This window comes from Phoca vitulina, unplaced genomic scaffold (assembly GCF_004348235.1).
Source record: "Phoca vitulina isolate PV1807 unplaced genomic scaffold, GSC_HSeal_1.0 scaffold75, whole genome shotgun sequence".
NCBI classification, from domain to species: domain Eukaryota; kingdom Metazoa; phylum Chordata; class Mammalia; order Carnivora; family Phocidae; genus Phoca; species Phoca vitulina.
Genome location: NW_022589778.1, coordinates 5,122,656 through 5,135,951, shown reverse-complemented (window position 1 = coordinate 5,135,951; position 13,296 = coordinate 5,122,656). Strand labels below are relative to the sequence as shown.

At 41.1% G+C, this 13,296-nt stretch overlaps 1 protein-coding gene across 15 annotated transcripts in view; it reads right to left on the bottom strand.

The window, feature by feature from the left end:
* Nucleotides 1-1,357: 1,357 nt before the first annotated feature.
* The window catches only part of ELAVL2 (ELAV like RNA binding protein 2), a 183,578-nt gene continuing 171,639 nt past the window's right edge, over nt 1,358-13,296 (bottom strand). For 9 of the 15 annotated variants that reach the window (XM_032393683.1, XM_032393680.1, XM_032393689.1 and 6 more), the window contains 2 exons: nt 10,382-10,496; nt 1,359-6,731 (listed from right to left, as the gene is read on the bottom strand). The gene's annotated coding sequence lies outside the window, so the exon portion shown is untranslated. Of the gene's footprint in view, nt 6,732-7,680; nt 10,497-13,296 lie in introns of those variants that run through there. The other 6 variants (XM_032393684.1, XM_032393687.1, XM_032393686.1 and 3 more) reach the window with 3 other exon arrangements.

Sequence of the window (13,296 nt, the reverse complement as noted above, 5' to 3'; positions counted from 1 at the left end):
CTGTTCCCCATCTCAACAAATGAACAGTGAAATTAGAAAGCACAACTAAGTTAGAAATCTCATCATCAACCAAAACTCCCACCTTTCCTTTGCTCTGATTATGAATGTAATTTTTAGAAGATTCTATGGCCACTAATTCCTAACTGGACAAGTTTGAGAATTAGATAACATCATCTCTCATTAGCATTACAGCAAAGGTGTAACCGATCTCCTTACTTCTAGTCTTATCCTCCTCCCAACTCCTCATCTAGATTTTTCATAATAATCAAATTTAATCGAATCACTTCCCTGCTTAAATTTTTTTTTTTTAAGGTATCCCACTGGTCCTAGGGAAAAAAACTAATCTTTTAAGCATGGTATAGAAAACCTACAAGAGCTGGCCCCTGTTTGTATCTGTAAGCCTTGCCTCTCACTGTTCTCTCCCTTGGACCTATTCTCTTGTTCACAGGAACTACTGGAAAGTTCTTAAACTCGCATGCATTTTTTTCTCATCTCTGGACAGGCCAGGCTGTGCACAGGACCCGTCTCTCACTGCTTTCCACATGAGCCCAGCTAACTAATTCCCCATCTTTCAGAGTCTCAGCTCATACATTCCTTCTGCCAGGAAGATAGATGTGTCTCTTCAAGTCTAAGTTAGGAGCTCCTCCAGAGCACCCTAATACACTTACCCCCTCCATTCTGTATTGTAATTGCCATTTTGTCTTTCTCACCCGTTATCTTAAGAACCTGTGGATGATCTCCTAATTCCTGCAGTCTCATGCATGAAAAAGTGAACGTTTCCGTAATAAGCCAATACTACTGAATTTCCTCATATTTATATATTATTTACTCACTTTTCACATCTCTTCCTCCGAATCTGAAGAAAACACTAAGGAAAAGAACTATATTCACATAATTTTCTCCACTCTCTTCCTCTTACTTCCTCTGCTTTTACACAGCAATCTTAGCTGGTAACTTAAATGGTCCCTTTGAGAACATCACAAACATCTGTCAGTAGGAGAATACAGTAAGTAAGTTAACAGAATACACAAATGAGAATCTTAACAAGTGATAACTCCATGTACTAGTTTTCATAATACTATATAAACTCCATTCACATCAATTAATTGTACCTGGATGCTTAGACCAGGAATAAAAAAGATGGGAAAAAATAGGCCAGTTTTCCCCTCTATCTTACTATAGTTCCTTACTTTCTTCATTCCTCATTAATTCTGTTAACAGTGAATTCGCCTAGTAAAAATGAGCTCTTGGGCGGGGGGGCCACACCAGGGTGGCTCAGTCAGTTAAGTGTCTGACTCGATCTCAGCTCAGGTCTCAATCTCACAGTCATGAGTCTGAGCCCTGCATTGGGCTCCACCCTGGGTGTGGAGCCTACTTTAAAAAAAAAAAAAAAGAAAGAAAGAGCTCTTGGGCACAAAATGCACTATGGGCACCTGAGGCTTCCATTTATCTCCAACAAGAAGACATTTAAGTGGGACACAAGTAGTTGCCCAACTGTTTGACTCATCCAGAGAAAATGAAGTCTTAAAATCAATACACAAATATGAATATTGCCTTTCAATAGCAAAGAGGTTAGTACCTGTCCCTTACTACACATTCCTGATGAAAAATAAAAAGGCAAATGTTGCACATGTCTAACAAGGCAGTGTCTCTTTAACCTGGTCAGTAAAAGCAGAACTTTCAGATGGGCACAATTACAACCCTTCCCCATGGAAAATGGAGAGAGGAAATGATGCAAAAACAGTGCAAAGATATTTGACTGGTATTCACATTCTAGCTTGTAAACAATTTCTAACTCACTTGCCTAGACAGTTAGCCATCAGTCTGGATGTAAAGAATTTGAGCCCAACCAAGAAACAGGAAGCATCAGTTCTGACACATGTGTTTATTTCGGTGGCTCACATCTGCAGTTTTCCCCCTCGATGTATCCTTTCAGAGCCAAAATGGGGGAGGGAACAAAGTTACTGGGCCTATATCCATCACTGCGATTGTGATAAACTGAACCACCCACAGCATCTTTAGAAGGAAGTTATTAGTTTTACGATGAAGAACTCCAACCCATATAGAGGCAAAGCCCAGGAGTAAAGGAAGTCTGTTCAATATGACTGACTTTATTCAGGATGCCAATGGCATCCCAGGACTGAACTAGTCACATTCAGTTTAGAAATGGATGTGTTCAGAAGGATGTTCAAAGGCATTTGGTGCTCTTTTGGTAGTCCAACATCAGCAAAGGATCTTCTTGACATCATCTTGTGCTGATGATGAAATTACTTCCAACTAATCAGAACCTTTGATAAATAGTGAATAACATAGCAGTGGAGGTCAAAACTGCCATTACCAAATCTACAAATCTAAGGATATAAACTTCACACCATTAGCCTTGACAACTATACTGCATGAACCCAAATCCTTTGACTGAAAAATCTTGCACATATATTGAATTCTTGTGGTCTTGAACAGGGGTTGATACAAACCCTGGCCCACTGGCTAAATCTTACTGACCACCTCTTACTGTAAATACAGTTTTATTGGGACACAGCCATGACCACTCATTAACGTACTGTTTTGTGTTAAGTAGTTAAGTAGTTGTGACAGAGATCACATGGCCTACAAAGCCTAAAATATTATCTTGCTCTTTACATAAAAAGTTTGCAGATCCTTGGTCTAGAATGGTGGATTATTTGCCGATCCTTGCTGTACAAAACCAAGTTCTGGATCAAAATTATTTTGTCTTGATTCTATACTTCTTTACTTAAAAGACCCTAGCACTTAAGGCTTTGGGTTGGCCCAAAGACAACCCAACCCTCCATTTGGAAACACTATAGGAAAGGGTCCAAATGGCAACCCTACAGATCTGAACAGATGCCTATTTTTCTTCTGCCCATGAGACAGATGGTCCTCAGAGAGGGGAGAATAATTCGTCCATGAGAGAGAATTCTCTGTGCAGCACTAATTTTGGAAATTTATCCCTGATCCATCTGGCCAAAAAGGATTCCTTAGGAGTACCTTTGCTATTTGAATTTGCTTAACATTCAGGAGGGGAATCCTAAGTACCAAGGCTAGAATATCAGGTATTTTCTCTCTAAATGTCAGTAAAGCTTTCCAAGTCTGCCCTTGAGATAAGAAAACTCAAATACTTATAAGAACAGAAGATGATTATAAGGGTGAAGAACAGCTAACCATTCATTTAGGGGCCCCATTTCAAAGAATTTGTTCACTCCTCTGACAGTAAGTAACCCTTCTGGGTAAGGAAGATAACACCCAGATATTTTTGCCATGTGCAGAAAGTAGGAGGAGCAATATTTGCCTTCTGACCCTAGATACAACAGTGCTTCCCTTCTCATTAACCACTCTAACTTGTCTTTGATATTCTGACTTGGTTGTCCTAAAGAGCTTTTCTCCCTGGGTAAAACCCATACATTTTCAACATCAGTTAATTCAGATACAATGTTTTCCCCCATTTCATTCCTAATTCTGCTCCACAGCATAGAGTGTTTATTGGGTCTTTTTCATCCATAAATAAGGAAGAAACAAAATTAAGAACTGACAAAGAAAAGTTAGGCAACTGCAAACAAGGGCCCTACAGAAAGTAACTGTGTAGGGCTTCTTTCCATTCAGTTTCATTTGACAGGCTTTTGAAGTCTCATGGTCTTGGGTTCGAGTCCCACTTCTACCACTTACTACCTAGGTAATCTTAAGGTCCTTACCTACGAAACAAAAAAATAACCTACTTACCTGTGGAGTTATCATAACAACTGAATAAAAATGCATATAAATCATTTAACAGTGCCTGGTTAGCAGTAAGTCCTTCCTATTTACTAAAGTCCTTAATATTACTTAACAATCTTTACTGAGCAAAGTTCCTGCTAAGAGCATAGTTGCTGTCAGAAACCGAAACAAAGGCAGACTACAGAAAAGAATCACAAGGGAAAGGTATCTTTCTTGGCTTTCTTCTAAGTCATATATCCTTGGAGACAAAGGAAAATTCTTAGTAGAAAACAGGTCATTAAATTCGATATCCGCTATTCCTATCATTAGGAACACAATAACAACAACTCTTTAGAGTGCTTTCGCCCCAAAACTATCTGTGGAGTTGCTGGTGAGCATGCTGTACCATCCAACACTGCCTCACCCAGTCACAACATCAAGGGGAGAGAAGATGCTGCCTCAAATAACTGGAGGGCTCTGTAGATGATGCTATGCCCACATCAACTAATCAAGAAACAGTTACGTGCCCAGCATTATTTAGGCAGAGTGGGTTGTAGAAGAAAAGAGTTCCTTCTACAAACACAGTAGTTATAACATTAGGAAAATAATATCACTGATTCTAATGTGGTAAAAGCACTTAGCTTAAATTTAGTCTTACAAGATTTTCTTAAGAACCTACTATTTGTTTGTTTACAAAATAATGTGAGATCCCCAGACACGTGTACAAAATGTAGGAACAGAGACAATGAACTAATAATACACCAAGGAGCAAGAGTAGATTTTCAAGAAAACCAGGCTGGGGACAAAAATTACAAAGGACTTTATAAATGAAAATCAATACCTGAATTGTATCTGGAAGCAAATGGGCAGCCAGAACAGACTACAGAACACAGCTGCAGTGACTTCTAACTGCTGTTAATCTTATAGAGCTCACCTCTGGGGCAACTCCCTGAAAGCAAAGCCAACATTATTCAGCTCCTCTCACCAGATGCTTCTCTTTCTCCAAGCTCCATGGGTTTAGGTTACATCTGAGCTCGCTTTCACCCATGTTGCGAGCTAATTACAAAGAATCCAGAAATGTGGGAATGAACTGGGAATACCGTAGGCTGCTGTAACAAACCTTAGCACCATCTGCTGAAATATTAAGATGCTTGTTTAAAAAGTTGGCTGCCAGAGAAGGAGGTCACAGCTACTGACAGTGGGGAAGGTCTCTTTAGTAATTACTTTTTACTTCTCTTTTCGGCACATAAGCAATGGGGCACTGAGCCCAAGGTGAACAGTCCAGAGATAAAAGACCATCTTTGCTTACCTTCTTCTCCTGGTCCAGGTGCCAGCAGGAGAGAACCTAGAGAGCCTTGGTCATCAAAGGACAAGAGATATGGTCAAAAGATTGTGGCACGTTTGTGTGTTTCAGTGAACAACGGTTATTTGGGAAAATACACAGGGATGTCATTAAAATTCCTGTCTTTTTTATAATGATTTGGCAGAGAGACAATCAAAGTGTACGTGTATTTATGGAAGACATCATGTAAATATGGTTTTATCCAGGTATGATCATCCCTTGGACACTCATGGGATTTAGGGTTCCCTTTGCATGCTAGATGTTTCTCTCTCACAGAACAGTCAAAAACAGCCTTAGGTTTATGGACAAAGATGAGGTCAAGAGAGTTCCAAAGGGCTTGGGGAAGGGAAGGGAAGGGAAAGTAAAGTCTTATATGCTTTAATGTCACTGTTAACACAATCATACACAATCATACCAGTGGACACGAAGTGGACAACAACAGCTCTGGTCCTTCATACTCTTTTAGCAAAGGGAAGAATATTCACCAGTCTCCAGGTGATGAGGACAGCAACAACAGTAAGTAACAACAGCGGCCAACATCTGTTGAGCACACACCACGTACTAGGCACGAATGCTACGGGCTCCATTTGTTAGGTATTAATTCTTCCAACGCTCTGAGGCAGGTACTGTTTTCTCATTTTAAAGGGGAGGAAACTGATGCTTACAGAGGCTAACCACCTTACCCAAGAGTTCATCAGCCTGGAATGGGTAGAACGGGCACAGAAGCCAAGCCGTCTGACTGCACGCACAACCACTGTGCTCTAGTGTGCGCAGACAAGGTGTCACGTAGGCCAGCTTACACGAGGGAGTGTCATCATAATGTATGAGCAGCAGTGAGGAAGACAGACTCTACAAGAGTTCAACCACATGCTTCACAGAGACAGCAAGTGGAGCCAAAGTGACCAGAGGGGCACCAGGCCACCCATGTTCGAGAATCTTCATTCTTGTGACCACCATTACCGGGACTCAGCTGCTCTGCCTACCTGCTTCCCAGCCTCTACCAACTGGCTTCCACTCTGTAACTGGCCCAAGTCACTCACTGACCAGACGACACATAGGCCGTTCTTGAGACAGGTACCAATGGTCTAATTAGCAGAGGCCAGGTACAAAAGCCTGGGCCACGAGGACCGCAGAGGGCCAGGACTTCACACGAGCTACTGGAAAGGCAGACAAGCGTGAAAGGAGCTAGGAGCACAGCAGGCCCCAGGCTGCTCACACAGCACGGAAAGCAACTCCCCAACCCTACCCGGAGCCTGACTCAACATTTTTGGCATTTACAGAGATTATTTATACCCAAAATGGCACAAAGGATTATTTCTCAGTCTCAGAGGTTTCCGTGTCATAAATACCTAGATGAAAAAGTAGGTAGGTGAAGTTCTCCTACTAGTAAGTGCGAAGAGTACCAACAACAGAGTGGTAACCTGTGAGAGGTTTTCCTCTCCCGTCTTCACTCTGTGTTTGTTTCAATGTCCTGTTTATCAGAATTAAAGGTGCACGGGTTCTGATTTCCACTTACCAGGACGCTGGTCATTTTTCTTCATTATGTAGAGGGGTGGCTCCGAGTTTAGCTCCACCATCTGTCGTCCCTCACAAGCCTGAGGGATTCCCAGCAGGACCAGGAGAGGCTGCCAACCCTCTTGAGCAGGCTCTCAGGGCAGGGTCGACAAGTCACTTCCCAAGCCTGTGTTGACCAGACAAGAAGAACACATGACTAGATAAAGCCAGACATGTGAGCCTGATAGGTCCTAACAAAAGTGAAGTAACCCTGCAGGAGGAAAAAACCCATCCTCCCAATATTCACTATCAAAGCCACAAAGTGCTCACACTGGACACTACCTTCCAACTCCAAATGTCTCTCAAGCAAAGAGGCTAAACATGGTCTCAAGGTTAAGTAAGACTTTTATGCAGACAAAAATTAATGAGGTAAACATTCAGCTGCAACATAAGCCAAAAGATGAACAAATCTCTACAATAAGTGTAATCAATCTCACTGGAAAGAATACTTCACTTTTAAAGAAGCAGGGCATTTAAAAACTTTTTCCTAAGAAAACCAAGCTCTGAAGAGATGAGTATTAAATATTATTAGATTAGATCCCCAACTATTAACGCATTTCAATTTTACAAGCCTTTTTATGAGATGTTTACAATTCTAAACTATTCCGCTAACAGCTCTTCCAGCCTCTTTTAAATACACTTGCCACAAACTGTTAGGATAAGCATGAGAAAGCTTATCAAGGTTTGGAGTCAACATGAGTGTTTGATCAGAGGCTCTGCCATTTACCAACCTTGTTCAATTCAGCCAATCCTTCCACCTGGCTGAGTTTTAGATTGGTTTTGTTGTTTTTTGTTTTTTAAGATTTTATTTATTCATTCTGAGAGAGAGAGCACGCGCATGCACAGGAGGAGGAACGGGGGGAGAGGGAGAGGGAGAATCCCAAGCAGACTCCGCACTGAGTGTGGAGCCTGACGTGGGGCTCAATCTCATGACCTCGAGATCTCCACCCGAGCGGAAATCAAGAGTTGGACACTTAACCGACTGAGCCACCCAGGCGCCCCCTGGCTGAGTTTTAGATTCTTACCTATCCAGCCCAATCCCACCTGTAAATGAGCACATTAGCACCTGCCCTATCTATTTCACAAGATTATGAATACTTTTAAAACTTTAAAACCTTGAAGTAGGCATGAGGCATTTTCATTCTTAATGGCCGCATGGACTCAAATCTATTTTACCTAGCTTTCAACAATATAAGGCACATGTTGAGAGTAGGTTCCAGACTTCATGTTCAAATCCAAATTTAAATCTCAGCTCTGCAAATAAATCTTAGGGATTTATTTAAGGCCATGTTTCCTCAGCTGTAAGAGTGGAACACACAAAAGTCAGTTTATGGAATTGTGAGGTGCCTCACACAGCGCTCAGCTAACAGTAGATACTCGATGAAGCACTGGTTTTCTTCTTCTAATCCCATGGTCCCTTCCAACTAAAACTTCTCGAATTACCTGATGGCTCTGTGAAACACAATTTCTTGCAATAGAGTAAGTGCATAGACACGCCATGCCCAAAATGAACACTAAATCCCACTATTTCCTAGGGCACATTTTCCAGAAAATAACCTTCCAACTTTCAACTCTTTGTTCTAAAAGCACAAAAAGTCAAACCAAAAGAAACTGACAGGGAGCACGAATATTAAAATCCTGGTAACTGTCATATAAGAAACTTCCGCTCTTAGCAGTCACTTTATTGATCTATGAGTTGAGTTGCCTTTTATTATTATAGGAGGACGTTGAAAACGAAGGGCAAATGAACAAGACCTCATATACCCAAGCTTCACCTCCAAATTTAAAAAAGCAAAGTTTGCTGAGTATCACACCCATATGTAGTGAAGCAACTTTTTTCTTTCATTAGGACATATCGAATACTTAATGCCAACCAAAGAAGATAATCAATGGCTTAAATGTTGCAGGAAAAAAATCCTGTAGAAAAATTTACTTTGGGGGCGTGTGTGAATTTGCCGGTGCCAATGCTTTTTTAAAAATTTCATGATACAAACAAGAATACATTTAAACTCCAAGAGCTTTCATTTTGAGGTGAACACAAACATACCTTTGAAAAACCATCCAACATCTACCTCCCTGCAAATTTAGCAGTTGTCCAAGGGTGGGGCTCACTACTTCCTGACCACACTGATCAACAGAATCATTTTTAAGCCTTAAAGGTACCTATGCTCTCAATGGATAAACTCAGAAAAACACCTTGAGGCAAAGTGGTAAGCAGCCAACCCTCCAGACACAAGAACTGCCTTAAATCGATTTAAAAAGGAAAGACTGGCTGGCCAAGTAGGCTGCTGAGTTCTGATCAGTGTTTGTGGTAGTTGGCAAGGGTAGTGATGAGAAATTATGAAGAGTTCTTAGAAGGAAGTGGAATCTTAGAAAAGCTGAGATATACAATTTTTCCTTTTTGATGAGTAAAGAGGACAGTACTTCTGGCCAACCCATTCCACGGCTTCCTGGAAACAGTTCAACTATTATTTCCCTGTTCTATTTATCCTTATATATGTATTTATCTATCTAAATGTATCTTCCCTTCTCATAGTGACCACAGAACACTTTCCCATCAACCTTAGTCCTTCACAGGGTAACTTTTCAATAAGTAAGTGTAAAACTGTTGTGGACTCCACCTTCAGCCCTTGGTAAAAAGTACCCAGAGAACTGGCTGCACAGGTTCTTGACTTCACTGAGTTCAGCCATCCAAATGATAGTGGGTATAACCTAGCACCAGAGGCCATCCACCCACTCTGCAAGGTATGCAGAGACAGGACAACTCCCAACGCATGCATCCCAGACCTACTGAATCAATCTCTGAGCCCAGGAGTCTGTTTTAACAAGCTCTCCAGGTCCATCTTAAGCATGTTCAAATTTGAGAAACACTGCCTGAGAGCACTTCTTCTCAAATTTTAATGTGCATATGCATCAACCTGGTAATTCCACAAAAATGCAGATTGTGGTTCAGTAGGTTGGAGGGCAGAGACGCAGTGCGTCTGCATTTCTAATAAGTTCCCAGGTGATATCAGTGCTGCTGATCCATGGACCATACTTAGAATAGCAAGACCTTAGAGAACAGAGTCCAACACTCTTATTCTGTGTACTGTAATAATTTATTAGCAATCTAATCTGGGAACCAAAATTACATGATGTTGAAGGTTGGAAGGGTGGTAATGGTAAGTAATCAGACCCAGCCTGAGATACTGCGCATTTTAGAAAAACCCATGCCTTCCATTTTTATGCACTTCAATTTAGAGAGTGAGTGCTACTGCAAAATGTATTTCCAAGTATCGTTTCACCTGATCCTGCTCAGTTTGCAAATTACAGCCTGGTACCTGGAGGTCTGCAATTCTAATCACACCGCAAGTGCTCAACATTCGTCAAACCAATCGCTTCTCTTCTACACAAATTCCTCACCTGCCAAATGAAGGCATTTATTCCAACTAACCCACAGGCTTATGTACTCCTTACAGGTACAATAGCAGGCATGACCATTAGGAAACATTAAAAACAGAAAGAGCCACAACTGCTACTCACATAATTTTCTACACACAGAAAGCAGTAGGATAACTGTGTATGTTACCACCAAAAGGAAAAATGTTCTCTTGTCTCTGAAGGCAGAAAACTAAAGACTTCAATCTGAACTAGGTTCCATTAAAGCTTGCGAGCTTTCGGATTTCTTGGAGGTACAGGCACCACAAGACACAAAGGGAATAATATGAGTTCCCGTACCAAAATGTATTCCCCTGAGCATACTTTAGTTACCAAATACATAATTTACCATTTACCTACCTGGATATGGAGAGCTCTCCTTTCCATGTTATTTTGCAATGATAAAAGAAGCTAAAACATTTTTTTTCCCCCCATCAGGGGTTCCTTTGTCTCCTCAAGCCTTGGGTTTTCCTATCTGTAAAAGGAGGATAACATTATGCACCTTTCAGAATTATCATGAAAATTAGCCAACAACTCATATGAAATGCCCAGATTCCTGACAGGGTCATGGTTGACATTCAACAGAAGAAAACCACTATGACAACACAGTCTTATTTAATTTTTTTGAAGATTTTTATTAATTTATTTATTTGAGAGAGAGAGAGAGAAGCACAAGCAGGGGGAGCAGGAGAGGGAGAAGCAGGCTCCGTGCTGAGCAGGGAGCCCAGTGCATGACTCGATCCCAGGACCCTGGGATCATGACCTGAGCCAAAGGCAGACGCTTAACCAACTGAGCCACCTAGGTGCCCCGACAACACAGTTTTAGATGACGAGAGTCTGATATGAGAGAGATATCTGTTCAAATATACCCCAGAACTCCACATGGAGTGTTATGGATGGGGTGTTTGTACCCCGCCATGCACATGTAGAAATCAAATCCCCAGCTTGATGGAATTTGGAGGTGGAACCTTCGGGAGGTAACGAGGTCATGAGAGTAGACTCTCATGAATGGGATTAGTGTCCTCCTACAAAGAAGCCAGAGAACCGGCTTGCTCTCTTTTCACTACGTGAGATCACAACAAAAAGATGGCAATCTGTAACCTGAAGGAAGACCCTCACCAGAACCTGAACATGCAGGAACCCTGATCTCATATGTCCAGCCTCCACAACTATGAGAAATATCGTTCTGTTGTTTATAAGCCTACCAGTCTCTGGTATTGTGTTATAGCAGCCTGAACTAGACACTATACTTAACATCCTGACACTCTGGCATGACTCTCTTAGGACATGGATTTAGTCAAGAAATGACATTAAGTCAAGCTATGAACTCTAAGCATTAAGTCAAGCTATGAACTCTAAGCAGGGAATATTCTATTACTTAGAGTAAATTCAAAGAGGGCAGGTTACTCTTCTGGCTATTAACACCATAATATTTCCATAAAAAAGGGAAGAGCTGTGAAATCTTGTGTTTATAAATGTATATCAATACCAGGTCACCTGGGACCCCTGACTGTTTCGAAACAGGGCCAAAGACATTTCAACTTCTCTTTACATTTCTGTCTCACTCTTACTGATACACACACTATACAGACATAGGACCAGCTTATACGTTGTCCAAGAAAAAAGACATTAACTGTTCATATCCCTAACATTCACATGTAGAAGACCTTTCTACCCAAGGAGAACAGAAACGGAATGTGTAGCAGAAGTCCCTGGGAGGGCAGACTTGCACGTCCTCCTGCGGCACCGTAATCCCTTTCCCATACTTTCTCTGGGGTCATCATTTTACAATTTAGGTATTATTTCCAACCCTGACTCACCCTCAAAATAAGCAAGCAAACCTGAAATGTTTAAGAAACACAGAAATTATAAGCATTAATTTCCTGATAGAGAAAATGCATTTAAGAATATACTAGGTCTAGGGATGCCTGGGTGGCTCAGTCGGTTAAGCGCTGTCTGTTTTCGGCTCAGGTCATGATCTCCAGGTCCTGGGATCAAGCCCCGCGTCAGGCTCTCCACTCAGCAAGGAGTCTGCTTCTCCCTCACTCTCCTTCTGTGCATGTGTGTGCTCTCTCTCTCTCAAATAAATAAATTTTTTAAAAATCTTAAACAAAAAAAAAGAATAAACTACGTCTCATACCAACTCAAATTCTGGATAGGCAGCAATTCTTCAAACTTCATTCTTCCCTTTTATGTATTCTACAAGTATGCTCAATGCTCACAATGTACAAGGTACTATGGTGGACACAGAGGAAAAGAAACACCAAGCTGAATCACAGAAACATCCTACTCCAGGGAATTCCCCAGTCTAGAAAGTGAGCTAAAACATGAACAAAGAGTATCTCTCTCGTGACTTTAAGATTGATATATATACTGTATATGAAGTGTTTAACATGGTGCTTGACCCAAATACACAGTCAAATGTAAATTTTCTAGGTGAAGAATGCAGTAGGAGCAGACAACCACAGGCTTCCTGGAACCTGAAAAGACTAAAACAGAAAAGGAAGGGGAAATAGAGTAGGAACACCTTGTATTCCTATATCCTCTACAGCCCATTAACCATGACACCAAGATGTCTCTACCTTAGCTGAAAAACCTCCCTGCACTATGAAGCCCATCTGGGATTTACCCTAGGGCCAGAGAAGCAGAATCTAGGAGTGAGCCTCAATATTAATGCTCCTAAATTAACAAGCTTCAAAAATGAGTGTCAAGCTCAAAAGTGATCGTGAGAACCGCTGCAGAAGATAAAACATTTGATAAGTGCTGCAATATTTGAGACAGGTTTCAGCTAAGACCTGGTGCTTTACTTTGAGGCTAACATAGCTAGTTGCCTATTCTTCAAAATCTCAGGATCCCTGTACTAAATTCCATTAAGAGATCTTCCTAATGAGGTTTTCACTGATTCTCATCAGTACAACTCACCTCCCTGGGGCATTCACTGCAACAAAAAGGAGAGCATCACACTGAGGTACCCTCATTCCTCCGTTCAGATATTCTGGCCAACCCATCTATCCACGTTTCCACATGCTTCTTATCTCACTTATCGGCATCTCTATTGAGTCTTTAATTTATCCAAGATAATGGTGCTACACTGCCTTCAAATAAATTCATAATCAAATCTGAGTATAAAAAAAACTTTGTCCAATAAACATACTTCAATCTTTTTTTTTTTTTTAAGGTTTTTTTTTTTTTTTTTTTAAGATTTTATTTATTTATTTGACAGAGACAGACACAGCAAGATCAGGAACACAAGCAGGGGGAGTGGGAGAGGGAGA